The sequence below is a fragment of the Piliocolobus tephrosceles genome, chromosome 19 (assembly GCF_002776525.5).
Source record: "Piliocolobus tephrosceles isolate RC106 chromosome 19, ASM277652v3, whole genome shotgun sequence".
Lineage (NCBI taxonomy): Eukaryota > Metazoa > Chordata > Mammalia > Primates > Cercopithecidae > Piliocolobus > Piliocolobus tephrosceles.
The window spans coordinates 48955964-48973336 of record NC_045452.1 but is presented as its reverse complement, the minus strand read 5'-3'; positions in this window follow the sequence as shown (position 1 = coordinate 48973336).

Below are 17373 nucleotides of genomic sequence, written 5' to 3'. Positions count from 1 at the left end.
AAGTCTCTGTCAACTAATTCCTGACTGCATGGGGAGCTTCTCTGCTGATTTTGTTCCTGCCCAATATTGTCAGAAGCACAAGAAGTTTAAACTATTGCATATTTGTGGGCTTACTTGTTACAACACTTAACTTATTCTTACTTGTTCTAAGCAGGAGCATCCTGCTTAGTCTAAATTTACTATTACTCGAAGGATACTGATTTCAAATTCCAAATGTAGCCACATAGTGCATGAACACTTTGGCAGTCACTAAGTCATACTGCTCCATGTACTTTAATATTTTCTCACAGGTCCTTTAATAAATTATTTTTTCTACCTCTGGAAACCTTCAATAGTCTCCACAATTAATTCAGAGTCTAAAAGTCATCCATGTTACATAAAGTGATTGACATATCTTAATAACTAGGCAAAAAATAAGGTACATATAAATGATAACATATGAAAAAGTATGATTTGTATGCCAAGATATGATTTGTTAGAAATAAAATAGATGAAAATAGTTTTACCCAAATTGAAAAACATCGAGCTTTAAAATAGTATATGTGTGCATGTGTGTACGCGCGCGCGTGTGTGTGTGTGTATGATAAGAACTCCGGAAGCAAAGAAAAGTTGTTAAGAATATTTGGTGTAGAATTGAAAGAGATAACATAACCCATGTAGAATAAGAAGCCATTGATGAATGATCTATCAAAGCCAGTAAGCACGAGTTTTTGTTCCAGCTATTCATGATGATTTTCTTTCATAAGGATACTTCCAGTTGCTCAAGGAAAAGAACTATGGTTGAAAGCTGCTATATGTATAGCTTATGGGTCTCTAGCAGTCAGGCCTGTCGCTAAGAGGTTGGCATCCATAGGACAGATTTCTTAGGGGTTGATAATCATAAGTCAGGTAGCTCAGTGGCTGATGGCCACAGGGAAGGGAGCTCAGTCGCTGACAGCCATCAGATTGACAACTTGGAAGATGGCAGTTCAAAGACTGTCTACAGGATTCTGAACAATAAGAACTGGAACCACGGGATGCAATAGGAAGACAGCTAGTTCTTTGATGGGATACATCGGAAACAACCGAAGAGTAGCCAGAAGGGCTGCAGGCACCACCCTCACCACATGATTTATGACAGTTGTCATGGCACATGAGCTCCACAGCTCACCTTAGTTATGCAGAGAGCACTGGGTGAGGTGACAGGAACTTGGTGGGGGTTCCAAAGGGAGTGAGAGCTGTAGTTTTCAAAGCAGAAATTGCTGTTAAGACATAGTGGAGACAGAAGATCAAGCCTTGATTGAATTGCAGAGAGCAATTTTATATTTATCAATAGCCAACCCCATGGTTGGTTTTGGGTGAGTGGATTGTGCTATTGTGTGAGTGGATAGATTAGCCATGGTTAGATCCCCATCATCAGATACTCATGACATAACTAACTGGGCATCACTCTACATAAGGCTTGTTTTTCCTTTTTTTTTGAGATGGAGTCTCAGTCTGTCACCCAGGCTGGAGTGTTTTTCCTTTTTAAAATTCAGTTAGTACACAAGTCCATATTTAGTGAAGTATATAATGCTGATTTACCTCCAACATAGTATATTTTCAAGTACATGTATGGAAAAAAACGCCACAAGTATCAAAAGAATGGAAACATTACTATCTTTTCCCTAAGGCTGCAAAAACATAAAAGAAAAACAAACAAACAAAAACAACCAAATTATTTGTAGCTCCAACTGCCTTCTAAAGCTGGGTCTACTTAGAAGGAGGTTGATTTGTTATTTTGAGAATATGGATTGGTGCAGATGTCTAAATTTGGAAGTAAGATTTAGAGAGTGCTGAACTTTTTTACATTTGAGAATGAGAAGATTTTGGAGCTCCCAGAATTAATCCAAATGTGAGATAACTGGGGACAAAATAACACAGGGGCTGGTATGGGAAAGAGTTATGCTATATGCACTGTTATAAGGCCCCACTATTTGAATAATCTTTAGAGTAATACTGATTCATTTTTTCTGGAAAATAGTAAAGGGCTATGTACATCTTCTGGGGGGGATGATGAGATAACTAACCAGAATAGAATCAGCAAACACACTGGGCCATAATCCCCAGGGAATTAGTAGACATGGCAAGATGGCATAGGATTTCACAGACCATAGAAATGGTAGGGATCAGAGTCAATTATAGCCAAGGATGAAAAGAGGACAAAATTCTGCCACCTTCTCTAGCCCTATCTGTATGTCATATCATGAAGTTGTAAAGCTAGGGGAGATACCAGTAAACCACCTTGTTTTCTCATTTTACTTAGAATTTGATTCTCTGTATGTCATTAGGATAGTTTCTGTTTCTATGTTTTGAAATTTATTAATATTTTCTTCTGCTGTGTCTAATCTTCTGATAAAGCCATTTATTGTATTTTCCACCTCACTCATTTTAGTTTTTATCTCTGTAATTGTGATTTGAGTCTTTGTTGATGTCTTCCATTTCTCTATTTAACATGAACAATATTTTCTCTAGCTTCTTAAATATATGAATACAGCTGTATTAATTTTTTAATGTCCTTTCCTAACAATTCTGTCATCTGTGTAATTTCTGGTTAGTTGTGGTTGATTTATTTTCTCCCTATTATAGGTCTTATTTCTCTGCTTCTTTGTCTGCTTGGTAACTTTTGATTGAATGCCAGATATTATGATTTAACATTTTGTGTGTGTTGTATTTTTTGTATTCTTATAAATATGCCTGTGATTTGTCCTGGAACACAGATAATTTACTCAGAAACAGCTTGATGCTTTTGAGTCTTGCTTGTAAGCATCATTAGGTAGAACTAAAGCATCATTTGATATAGGATAAATTTTGCCCCAGCACTGAAAGAAAACCCTTCCTAGTTTTATACCAGTTTTCTACTTTGTCTGTTGAGAATATACTATTCTCATCCATCTTCGGGCTCTGATTATCTCTCTTCTAATTCTTTTGGGTGTCCCTACACTCAGCTTCAGGCAGTGCACTGATGGTTATGACTCAGTGAAGGCTTTGATGTATCTTCTGTAGATCCCTGAAACCCTCTTTCTATTCAGCTCTCACAACTGTCTTTCATGGAATACTGTGCTTTATTTGCCTATTATCCAAAGTCCTAAAACCCATGTTTTAGATACTTATCTAGTTATGGTATTAATTCAGATGGATGAATAATCTGTCTCTATAACTCCATCTTGTTTGGAAGCAAGTCCAAATCATCTCATTTGAATCTCTGTTTTCGTACAGATAAATATTGAATAAATAAAGAAAATCAATTTACCATAGTTTTTGAAGATAATTAAATACAGACTTTGTATTTTGTAGAGTCATAGAGATAGTTTTTCTTACTATAAAGATCTTGTTTATGCTCAACAATCACCATTCCTATTTTATGTTAATCCATTGTTTTCACTTATGGTTGTTTTGAGTATGAAGATCAGTTTCTTAGGATACCTTTCAAGCAAAAGAAATAAGCTATGCTTCACTTTAGGCCAACAAGCCCCACTTCTTTATTCTCATATGTATATAAAAGTTCTCAAGCAATTTCTTTGCTTTTTGTTTTATTGCCGTTATTGTTGTTTTAGAAAAACAGGGAGCAATGTTCTACCAAGAGACTCTCAAAGGCTGAATCTGGAAAGGAAAGTAACTTCTCAGCTAACAAATATTTAATTCCCTACAAATGCAATCAAAAATTATATTGTCATTGAATAATTCTTCATATATATTGCGTGGTCATCCATGTCTTGGATGTAGCTTTTTCTCTTCTTTTTCATAAATATTTTTATTCAATGATATGTCAAACATGATATCATAATAATTACCAAAATGGATAAATCATTATGAAATATAAGTTTACTATGAAGAATATTTTGATGAGTCTTTAAGCAACACCTTCCTAAGGCCAAAGGCTCAATGAATCTGCACGGGTTTGTGATGTCTACAACATTATCTGCTCACATGGAATATATATACATATATATATTCCTCACAGGAAATATACAAGATGAAACTAGAGATCTTCTTCTAGAAAGAAGGAGTGTTCAACAACAAAATGAAACAAAAGTATGAGGTATGTTAAAAAGACACAAGAGCCAACTAATGTAGCTCTCAATGGTTAAAGCTGGAAAAATTTGAGCAAAAAATCTGCACATAACATTAGATTATAACCCAATGTATTGTATTTATGTATTTATACTGACATAAATAAATAATTGTACAAACAGAAAGTAGAAGAGAATAGGCAAATATTCGAATGCAGAAGGACTCCAAGTAATATACACAGATACTCCTTCAAGAGGTAGAGAATGATTCCTGCTTAAATGTGAACTGCACACAGCGGCTTTCTTCCAATACAGTATGAAAAGGGGGGAAAATGAGTAACTTCACAGTGGAATCTTGATGAACACTACTGCAGCAAAGTGACCGAGGTTAACACCAATAGTGATTAGTCATGTTGATGTCACATGCTCTTGATGTGGAATTTTACCTCTTTGGTCTTTCTCCTGCAAACCTAGAATTCTACTCTAATCCTGAGAAAGATATCACCCAAATCTAAATTGAGAACAATCTGTAAAATTCCTGACTGACACTCCTTAAAAATGTCAAGGGCATCAAACGCAAGGAATATCTGAGGAACTATCACAGACAACAACAGCCTAAACAGACATGACAATTAAATGTAATGTACTATCTTGAGTGGGATCCTAGAACATAAAAAAGATATTAGTTAAAAACTAAAGAAGTGTGAATGAAGCATGGACATAAGTTCATACTAATAAATCAACATTGGTTCATTAATTATGACAAATATGAATACCAATGCAGGCTATCATTAATAGGAGAAACCAGGTGCAGGTTATATGGAACTAGGTATTACCGTCATGACTTTTCTGTAAATATAAAACAGCTTAAAATAAAGAATTTATTTATAATGCAAACAATAGGTTAAATTCTTTACTAATGAAAAGTCAAAAGGATCTGTTTATTTTACATCTTCATTAGCTTATTCCAAAGCTACTGAGGCTTAACTTTTGTCAAATAAGCTAACATTTAATTATAACTCACATTTTGGTACCATTCAGGTACTATTTATAATGCACTTTCTCATATTTCACTTCATTTAATTTTTGGGATAAATGTCTGAGGCAGCAAGGCATGTTTGTTTTACTGATGAGAAGATAAATTTAAAATTTTACTCAACCTATCCAAGTCACAGAATTATTAACAAACACAGCTGAGATTATAAATCAGCTCTTGTGATACCTTACGTAGCATTTCTTTGTATTCCCCTTAAGAAAAACCTTAAAAAGGAAAATATCTTTTCCTCTGACTATAGTCATAGAGCAAAAAGCATATTACTATACTGTTTTTTGAATGCAAAATAGCAGTATTGTGGCCTATAAAACAATGATGATAATACACTTTCCTAAGTGACTTCCTCATACATAACTTTACTCTCCCTCTGGTAATAAGAACTGGGCAATTGATTGTACCTTTTATTTCTTCTACTTTATTTCTCAGGAAATGAAGTAAAGACAATGGGCTTCATGGTGAGAAAGTTTGTTATTACGGCCTCGACATACCACCAGGCAATATTCAAGGGAAGAAGGATTTAACATTTATGACAGTTCAGTGGCTCTATTTCTTATGAATGAACAGCAGCTGTAAACAAGCCTTTGGTAGGTGTTTTCAAAGTCTTTATGAGTTTTGGAGGCTATTTACTCGAAAAACACACAATTTTCTAATTATAACAGGTTATAGAAAACTAATGCTTTACCAGAATATCTAAATAGGCCTGTTGTGACATCACTATATACTAACTCATGTGACTAATTTACTAGAAAGAGTAAAGAAAGTACTGAGGAAAATTTCTCCCTCTGCACACATTGTATACTTCTCTATACATTGCATTTGTATTTTAACTCCTAGAATTTATACGTTTTTTAGTAACTGGTACAATACATTAATTTTAGGACACCATCTTGTAAATAATGAGCACAATTTTTCTAGCTGCAGAAGAGTTGGTAGAATTTCAACAGATATTAATTAATTATGAGGAATTTGCACATACATTTTATTCGACAATCACTAATGGCTCTTCCACACCTATATCCCACCATGTTTGCTTAGTAGTTTTATGCTTTTAATCACAGTGGTCACTTGAAAATTCATCAGTAAGGTTACACAATTATAATTACTTTCCATCTTTGAGAGCCATAAAAAAGTAGCATAAACCCTAAGCATAGTCTTAACTGGGACTCTGTGAACCACTGTTGAATGAGGTTTAATCCCTTCTAGACTTAGTCCCATGAAAGTCTCAAAATAAGGATTTCAGTGGCTTTAGTCAGAGTAATTTATAAATGATAAGAAAGCCTTAGGCCTGGCACAGTGGCTCATGCCTATTATTCCAGTGCTTTGGGAGGCAGAGGTGGGAGGATCACTTGAAGCCAGGAGTCTGAGATCAGCCCGGGCAACATAGTGAGACCATGTCTCTTAAAAATTATTAAAAATTAGCTGCACGTGGTGGTTCATGCCTGTGGCTCTAGCAACTAGTCAATGACTGCTTCAATATTAGGAGGCAGGAGGATCTCTGAGGCAGGAGGATCTCTTGAGCCCAGGAGTTTGAGGCAGGAGGATCTCTTGAGCCCAGGAGTTTGAGGTTATAGTGAACTATGATCGTGCCACTGCACTTTTACTGCAGCCTGGGTAACAGACTGAGACCCTGTCAAGAAAGAAAGAGAGAAAGAGAGAAAGAGAGAGAGAGAGAGAGAGAGAAAGAAAGAAAGAGAGAAAGAAAGAAAGAAAGAAAGACAAAGAAAAAGCCTTAGGAAGAGAAACATCCAGAAGAATCCAGAGAAAATATTACAACACACTATCTGGCACACTTTTGAAAGTTAATGAATACTTGCTGAGTGAAGAAGTCAGCAAATCACTCAAGTTACATTTGTCATTCTTTATCAACCAGCTAGAGCTCTCTCATTAATTAAAAGCATCATAAATTTACTAGAATTAACAAATAAGTATTAACAAAAGTCCTATTTTTAGTACCTGAGGAAGCACATTTATTAGGTGTTAAAACAAGTCTTTTCTCACTTGGTGGAAGACACAAACAAAACCTGAGGGACTGTGCTTGCCAGGAGAATCTTGAAACAACTTGTACAAAAAGAAAGAGTTTTATTTGGAAGAGTTTTGTAAGAAGTGATATATGGCAAGCTATAATTAGCAAGAAATCTCAATCCTAATATTGATTCTGCTTAGCCAAACTTACTGGAAGGTAAATGCCAGGTCCTCCAGAGAGAACACAAACTTTAGAAATCACCAGAAGCATAGCTCAGAGATCTGAAGTTAGCTGACAATAAGGTTAATGGTTGGCATCTGCTATGCATCTGGTCAATGGCTGGCAACAACAGAAGACATAAGTCAAAGGGAAGCCACTACCAGACATACAGTTCAAGATCTAGTAGATACAAGAGAAGTGGGTCAGTGGATGGAAGCTGTTAATTGGGAATCTTGGCATCTGGTGTGTGTTGGTGGATGCCCTGAACTACAGACACAGGAAGTGGCAGGAACAAAGTGAGTTTCTTGGCAGAGTCTGGACACATGACAAGCAGTAGAAGGGCTGCAATAGATTTCACAGTTGCTGAACCCACAGTTGGCTGGCTGGCAGCTGGTGGGTTTGTTACTGTTCTCTTGGCAGTTGTCCAGGAACCAGGTTGGAAACTGCTAAGTAAGCAGAGGGCACCTCTTCAGCTCACTCTTCTAGAGCAGAGAAAAGCAAATCAGGAAAAACGAATGTAGCAGTAACTACCCAAAGAGCAGGCGCTCTCATTTCCAAAGCAGCAGTTGCTGAAAGACATGAGTTCCAGAAGAGGTATAGAAGCTTTTTCAAATGTGCTCATCACCTTCTAAGCAAATTTCCTATATATCTTCACTGTTTTCTGGCAGTTCTATATACTCACTCACATCCGAATAATTTGTTCGGATGTCCATGAAAATGCCCTCCAGCCTTCTTGTATAATTTTACTTACAATTTTAAATGTCCCAGCTATTAACTCTCATTCTTTTCATTATGTCCAGGAATTGTTCAGAATCATAACTAGCTGAGATGGAATTCCTTCTTTAGGATATGGTGCAAGGAAGAGGGGAACATAGGTGCTCTTCTCCACAGGTGGTGGATACAACATACTGAAGAATAGTTTAGTGACTTGCAAAACAAAGATGACTTCTCATTCTTGAAGGTTTCACAGTTCTTTTTATAAGCAAAAAGAGAAAAAAGGTATACAATGTGGTGGGTTTTCTATAAACTAAACTCTTCAAAATAAAATATTATCATTTATTCTAGGATTCTATCCAGATTGTATCTCCATATAAATTCACCCATTTAAATAACATACTAGGCCAGGCGCGGTGGCTCATGCCTGCAATCCCAGCACTTTGGGAGGCCAAGGTGGGTAGATCACCTGAGGTCAGGAGTTTGAGACCAGACTGACCAACATGATGAAACGCCATCTCTACTAAAAACACAAAAATTAGCTGGGCATGGTGGCGAGTGTCTGTAATCCCAGCTACTCCAGAGGCCAAGGCAGGAGAATTGCTTGAAGTTGGAAGGCAGAGGTTTCAATGAGCAGAGATTGCACCATTGCATTCCAGCCAGGGCAACAAGAGTGAAACTCCGTCTCAGAAGCAAAAACAAACAAACAAAAACTAGGGTGTAAAATTCAAATTCATTGGAACCCTACCTGAGGTGAATTGGATTCCAAAGTCCTGAGAGATTTTTGCAAATGTTTTTATAGACCCTTGTGAGAACTAGAAAATTTACTAAGATTTGTTTGGAAGGTGCTCTTATTTCTGGTTTATTCTGATTTAGTTTATTATTTTATTTAAAAAAATATAACCTATTGAAATCACAAGATATTTAAAAGATTTTTGATACATGTGTCCAAATCCACAGCTGGACTACAATGATGAGTATCTGGTTCCCTGCCTCCTCAACACCACTAAGTATTGTTAGCATATCTATTTTGACGGTTTGATTTGAAAAATAGTATTTAATTATTGAGCTAATAAGTATTCATTAGATGACTGGTGAGGCTTTCTATTTTGGTATATTTGTAAGGATTATTTAGCTTCCTAGTTGTGGATCTTGATTGTCAGTTTTAATATCACTCAGTAAATGTATCTTTGATTTTAAAAAGAGATATTTTTCTTAAAAAAAAAAGAAAATGAACATTTTTAGAAAGAGTAGTTTTGAGGGATTTTGTATTGTCAAATAAAACTTTGCTTTGAAAAATATAGTGAGTTTTTAGAAAAGAAAATAAAGTGTATTCCTGGCCTATCACTTAGAGGCTCATATTTAGAGAGCTGGAATTGGACCTAAGAACTTGATTTACTTTGAGGATACATCTCAAAGCCTGGTTAGAAATCCACTGGATGAGAAAATTCCACAGGCATTTGACAATCATCAAAGTTTCTGATTAGTATGGCAATATAAAATTAAAACAAAGTCATTGCATTCCAAAAGATCTAAGATAGAAACAATTTTCCATTGAAACTTCTTGGGGAAAGCTCTTACGCAACTTTGACCAAATATTTTCTTTTGCAGATCTCCCCCCAACACACATATATCAAATTGATTTGACATTTGATAGATTAGATTATAGAGTGACACATTGGATTAAAGGTTTAGTAGTGTGTGGCTTCCATATGCCAAAGCATTAATATGGTAATTTTTCTAAATTGCTTGTTTATAGATGTAGAAGATTCAGTAAAATGAGTATCCATGAAAATGAACTGGGGTCAGCCCCTAGAATAATGCTTAGTATATAACAGCAACTCAAAAGTATTTGTTGATTAAATGATGCTGAATGATGTGTTTGAAAATATAATTTTAAATAATGGTATTCAGCTGTGTTTCAGCAAACATAGTATGAGACTCTATCCCTGAGGAAAATTTTTTTTTTCTTTCAAGATGTCTCTCTCCCTGTCTTCCTTTTTCTTCTTCATTTTTGCCATTTCTTCACACTACTGGGAAGGAGACAGAAAGTATTTTGTTTTACTCACAGTTTCACCCCAATAATAAATAGAGTAACGAAGTGTAGGTCTCTTTATATGCAATCAGGTTTACTCTGGTATCTTAATATATGTTTTAGTAATTTGTTAAGCTTTAAAAAGTGAGTAAAATGTTTACAAGGCAACAAGTATGCTTTAAAATATAGCAGTCTCTTTACCCTGTGGTTGAGAAAGTTCTATAATTAATTCATAAATTTGTGTTACAGATATTTCTTGCAGGCCATCATCACCTCCAGAGATACAGCTCATGCTGACTTGACAATACCAGATATTTATCGACCAATAAGAATTTCATAAAGAAAATGGAAAGTGCTCTTCTATTTTAATGGAGAATGAAGGCTCATCAATACAACTGTCCCTGGAGCAAACAGGAACAGACAATGTGTTATGTGTGGGCCACATAACATTTCCTTGTGTGGTCTTTTTTTGTCCACTGTATTGTTACATCTGATAATTGTCCGTTTATATTGGGAGCCAGAGGTAGACTGCACTTGTATATGGAATGAAAAGGAATAGAAAAAAGTGAAGAGGCAGCAAAATATTATGTTTTTGTGTGTGTATCCTCTGAATTTGCCTCTGAAGTCATTGGTCTTGAGTGCCTACGTGAGGCTAAATTGCTCCTTGGAAGGTTCTATAAAAAATTCCTTATTAAGTACACTACATCTTTTTAGGTCATGGAAATAAAGCAATTTTGACATTTGCAATAATGCTCTGATTTGAGTTTAGAAGAAAACATAGCCTGCAATTGATTTCGCTAACTGGAGTGTGACCTATATTGCAAACCCTATATCCTTCCTTTAATTTTTAAATAATTAATTGCCAAGATATGCAAATACTAAAAAATTTTTTTTGATTTTTTCTTCAGAGAATAGTAATGTCTTTTGTCTTTTGACTTTGGATGAAAAAATAAGATAATAGCGGAGGAAATACACAGCTAAAACACCTATGATCCAGCGCAACTGTGGGTTAGAAAAGTACAAGTCAATGTCCATAATCAGCTTATTAAAATTAAGCAGGTACATCAGAAATGACGACAGGTACTTGTGCATGAGAAAGTACGAGCTTCCATAATTGAACTTTTATCGCTTGATATCTTCATGTGGACCTACTTCATAGAACCATTTTAATGTGAATGTTTCTATCATAAAAGGGGTATGTTATGTTTTGCTAACTAATTTTATCTACATGTTGTAATAGAGCTGGTCAATATAGATATAATTAAGAAGGCAAACCATAATTTATTCAATATTGCATTAGTTCACTGAGTAATTTTAAAAACTTGACACTTTATTGACTGTTCTGTAATGAGGCATTAAGTAATAACAGAGTTTTTATTATTAACTTCAAATTTAGATAAACTTAACATGGCCTTTAAAGAATTTACTGAAGAGGATTAAATACATTTTTGAGGGGCCACACTCCATTATTTGGTTAGATTAGATTACTATAGAAAGTAGCTTTAGACTCATTTTCTAATACTGAAAAGTTCCGACATTTGGTTGAAAGATCTGTATATCACATGTCCAATTTGCAGTCCTGTTAGTCTGGATTCAAGTGAAGAACCTTTATCAGAATGACCTGGTCAATACTGCACTGTCTATACAGAATGACTGTTCCTCAGTTCACCCTTGTTGGGATATGAGCTTTGAAAGTTTCCTTTCATTTCATCCTATAGCCTCTCACTAGTAGCACTTTCTGTATATGGCATGATATACGTGCCTTGTGTGCAGTAAATTGCCTGCTCATGTCGTCCCGGAGGCTTAGATGTCACATAAAGGGCATTCATCTACTTGAAAAAGGTTACTGCTTTCCATAGTATAAAAGTACTGGAGTATGCATAGGACATGAATGCTTTCAGTAATCCTGGGGATTTTTCCTAATTAATGCTATCTATCAAGACAATTGTTAGACACCTCAGAGTATAAATAGCCACATAATTGTATTTTAAAAGTAGATCTCTAGTTTCATTGCCAGATATCTCTCAGCACAAACTAGATTAGTATGAGAACAACCTGCTTTTGTTTCAATACACAAACCAAACTTTGAATATCTGCATTCCAAGTACAAAAAAACTCCATTGTAAATATGTCAGCAAGAATTAATATCATTAATGACATATGCTTATTTGATCAAAGAAATACATTAAAATGTAGAGTAATTTCCTATGAAAAAACATAATAAGACCAGTAAAAAGGAACAGAAATGTCCAAACAATTCAAGAGAAGAAAAGTGCTTAGACCTTGAACAAGGTCACAAACATTTAAGTACTGTCATGGTAATATATGTCTGAAAAGTTATAGAATTAAGAAAGTTTTATTTTATGTATTTCCTTTAAAGCTTGTAATCAGGTTTACTCTGGTATCTTAATATATGTTTTAGTAATTTGTTAAGCTTTAAAAAGTGAGTAAAATATTTACAAGGTATTGGCTGAGGAACTTTGTGTTGAAAGTTAGTAAATATCAGTGTCAAATTTGAAAGATTTTGCATATTGCAAGGAAAAAGTAACTATGCTTTCTTACTTGGTTATGAAGGGCACTTCCATATGCTTCTCCCTTCTATTGGTTTAAGAATTACACAGACTATATATTCTTCTATCACAAAATAACTTAGAAGGATTTATTGAAAAGTTCAGAATATGCTGTTTTTGTTTTTATTCCATTGATGAGATAAATTCATGAATGGGAGTAACAGAATCTATTAACACATCTAGAGAAAAAATATTGTTGCTTATCCCTGCATAGCTGCTGGTACATCACAGATAGCAACAACAAAAGTCCATAACCAGTGCTATGATTTGGATGTCTTCTCCAAAACTGATGTTGAAATTTAACTGCCATTGTGATGATTTTGGCAAGTGGAGGCTTTAAGTGGTGATTAAATGGCAGAGTCTTCATAAATAGATTAATCCTGTTATTTCATGAGTGGTTTAATTATCCAGGAGTGAGCTCCTGGTAAAATAATGAGTTCCCCAGGATACCCTTTCTCTGTCTCACAGGCTCCTTGGTTCCCTCCCACCATGTGATAGCTTTCACCATGTTTTCACACAGCAATGGGATCCTTATCAGATACAAACCCTCTATCTGGAATTTCCAGACTCCATAGCCAAGAACTGATAAACATTTCTACTGTTCATAATTTGCCCAGTCTGTAGAATTCTGTTACAGCAATAGAAAACGAACTAGGACCACCAGCCAAAATCTTAGGTCAGAGCCTAAAGTGACTCCACTGAGACATTAGATGAATAAGTGATTAACAAATCCTAAAAATTATAATTGCAAGATTTAAAAAAGAATAATTTTATGAAAGAATAAGTCTTGTTATGTAACATGGACCACTAGGATCTTACTATCTAAGCAAGATGATGTAATTCATAGCAAGCAAAAATTAAATACTCATCTTTAATTAGAAGTCTATCTTGTTGAACTTACTCTACTTTTGGAAAACAACTAATGATGGCTAAATACATTTCAGACATAACTCTTTGAGGCAATCTTGTTGTTGGCAAAGAGTCTAATGTATTGAACACATTGGCAAACTCTCTGATCCTGCTTTCTTCACTCACTACCATCTAGCTCCACTGGGTTCCTTTTATTCTGCATTCTCCCCAAGTTCCTGCCTTTGATCTTATTTTCCATGTCTAAAACGGTTGATTGCAGGGCACTCTCCTTTTAATATTTCTAGATACGATTCAAATGAAATTTTTGTTAATGCGAAAATATCCCAACTGTGTTAAAATTAGCCAGCTTCCCTCTTTTTATAACATAATTTGTATCCCCTTCATACTGTTTTATATACTCTTATATTATCATATTTCTTTATCAATATTTATGATTTATTTTTCGCCATTCCCCCAGATTGAGTTATTATTGTATTTCCAGAATGCAGAAAAGGGCTTGACATATAATAGAAATTCCTTATTACTGACTGAGTGCTTATGCATGCTGAAATTACTTCCAAGGATAAAAATGGCATTTATCAAATTGTACAATGAATCACTGACTGAATTACCAATCTGAACTGTTGAAGTAGATTCTCCCAACCATTTCAGGGAACATAGTCCAAAAAAAAAAAGCAAAGAAAATGACTGGTTTAATGATTTAAATGGTAAGTGGAACAATGAGTCGGTAGTCATGTCACTGCATATGTTTTAAATATTTCACTCCATGCTTTTCTTGCATGCATGACTTCTGACAAGGAGTCTACTGTAATTCTTGTCCCAGTTTCTCTATAGATAAGGTATTTTTCCCCTGGCTTTTTTTTTTCAAGATTTCACATCATTTTTGTTTATCTGAAGTATAAATATGATATGCCTTGGTCTAATAATCTTTTTGTTTTATTCTAAAACGCTGCTTGGTGTTCTCCGAGCTTCCTGAATATGTGGCTTGGTGTTTTTCATTAAAATTAGAAATTTCTCAGTCATTACTGCCTCACAATCTTATTTCTTCTCCGTTTGACATTAAAGTTAAGAGTATACTATATGTTTTGAATTGTTCCAAGTTTTGGATGTCCTCTTCTGTGTTTTGGTGTTTGTTGTTGTTGTTGTTTTCCTGTTTTTCTTTTTAATCTTTGCATTTCAGTTTGGGAAGTTTCTATTGGCATAGCTTCACGTTCACTGATTCTGCCCTTCATCATGTCCAGTCTACTAATGAGACCATTAAAATAAGTATGGATTTATGTTGCAGTAATTTTTATTTCTAGCTTATTTAATTCATTCTTTAAATTTCTATCTGCTTTGATCTTGTTTTCCATGCTGCTTTGTCCTGCTTCCATTGTCCATCTGCCTTTATATGTTATTATATCTACTTTTCCCGTTAGAGCTCTAATGTATTAATCAGAGTTATTTTAAGCTATGTCTGATGATTCCAATGTCTATGTCATATTTGAGTCTGATGTGTATGCTTGCTTTTACTTTGGAGGCTGTGCTTTCATTGCCTTTTGGTGTGTCTCTTAGCTTTTCTGTTGAAAGTCACTTGTGTTGTGTTGAGTAGTAGGAACTGAGACAAATTGGCATTTAGTGTTAGCTTTGAAATAATTCTGGCTAGAAGTTGGGCTGTGTTTAATATTTGCTGTAGCTGTAGGTGTCAGAGGATTCAGAGTTCTCTAGTACCCTTAATTTTTGTCTACCCTCTTGGCTTTCAGCTGACCTAAGTACTCCTTCTCAGAGACGATCTGCTTCATGGAGCCCTTTCAACTATAATCCACTGTTATTCAATTGGATCCTTGCCAGTGTGGGGGGAAAGATGGAGGAGAGGGGAAGCATTTCATAATCTTATAATTAAACCTCAGTCTTTTATTGGACCTGTGTCCCTGAGCTGTGACCTTCACTGGTATTTCTTAGTCCTCCCTACTTAAGTGAGCCAGGAAAAGTAGTGGGGGTGTGGTGTGGAGAGGGAAAATACCATTTCCTTGGATTGAATAAGGTCCTGGTAAAGTCGTTTTTTCCTGAAGAGTAAGGATTTATTATGGAGGAGGTTCTGAACATGCTTTTCTAGGATTATTCCTCCCTTTCTCTTGACAGAGCCATCGGGGCATCATCCTTGGATTTCTTCAATGAGAAACCTGTGGGATCCCTAGAGGCAAAACCCATGAAGTATATGAGGTATGAGGCATCCCTAAGACTGTGGCAGCTAGGAGGGTTTGATACACATGCTAGTACACACTCAGCCTCCAGAAATTCCTCAAAATTTATGATTTAATTGTTCCTACCAGATGATGACTTCAGCAGCTTTTGCTCTAGGAAAGCATACTCCAGATGTGACTCTAGACTCACCTGTCTCCCCAGATTTTAGAGTGGAATTTTGCCCTCCAGACTTAGCTCTTTGATGGGTTCAGGAAAAGTCATTGATTTTCAAGTTGCCCATTGCTTTCTTGTTGTAAGACAGGAGTGGAGACTCTTAACCTCCTTACGGGTTGGAATTGAAACCAGAAATCCATACATTCTTTGAGTCATCATCCCCAATGGCATCACTTTAGTTAATTTCTGGAAAAATTCTCTAAGCAAAAATAAAGTTTCAGTGGAGAATGAAATTAATGTTTATACTGGCTAATGACTATTCAGAGATAAATTTAGAGAGAAGACTCAGAATCCAAATTCTACCCTCAAAATGTCTGAATAATCTGTTAGACTAACTCTGTTTTTGTTTTTCTTGTGCATGACTGATTTAAAGACTCTGATAATTATTCAGGTATATATGTTTACTTTTTCCTCAACCCATTTAGATCAAGATAAGGAAGAAGATGATTCTGTGTGTCTTTCTTATGTATTTGGCATGTGGAGTCTGATCTTGAAATTAAGGAAAAATAGTGATGCTTCATAATTGCTTTTGATGGAGAATTATGCTTTCTTGTTTAAAGTTCAGCAGAAAAGGGCAATGTATTATTTGAGCTTACAGTTTGACAAAAGGACGTCAGCTTTTGTAAAATCCAGTTTGAAAATGACTACATCCAGAAGGTTAATCACAAGGAACACAATGGTACTTGAATATTAATAAAGAATATTTAATTTTTTGTGAAAACAGGAGCCTAAAGACCTACCCTTCATTTATTTTAGTCATGGGAATAAAACCTATATAACTGGAAGGCAAAACATATCAGATAGTACATTGCCCTTTAATGAACAAATTTTTATATTACACTTGTAATGTAGTTTACTAGAGAAACATGGACTTTGAGAAAACTTAGAAATTAATCTCAGACAAGTAATTTACAATCTCTATGATTGTGGCTAAATTAAGAACAATTAGAGCTACTGTGCCAGATATTAAGGAAATTAAATTAATAAAATACTAAATCAGACATAGCTGGAACACACAATTATCACACACGAACGAAGGTATAGCTATTAGCAGGTCCTGTCTAGTCATGGGATATTGGATACAGAACTTTCCTTAATTCTTAGCTCTCAGACTTGTAAGCTGCAGAGAAATGAGAAGCAAACATTTGTTTCCCCCAGACTCAGGAAAGATAGCATAGAATAAAACTTCAAAGGAAAAAATGTGAATTTCTCATCACCATCCAATAAAAAGACAATCTACTGTCATTCAAATCAGTAAACATTTACAGAGAGCCTAGGCATGGTACTGCCACAAAGGCAGCCTTCAAAGGGCTTAAAGTCCAGAGGAGAGATTATAAATGCAAATAAAACAATACAAAATAAGACATGTTAGTGATGTAATGATACGCAATTTGTCAACAGAACCGAATAGGATTAGAAACAGACCCATACATTTAAAGATAATGTATTTATGAAAAAAGGGACACAGAACTGCAGAGTAGTAGAAAAAGGAGGGTGTTTTAGGAAATGGTGCTGTTTCA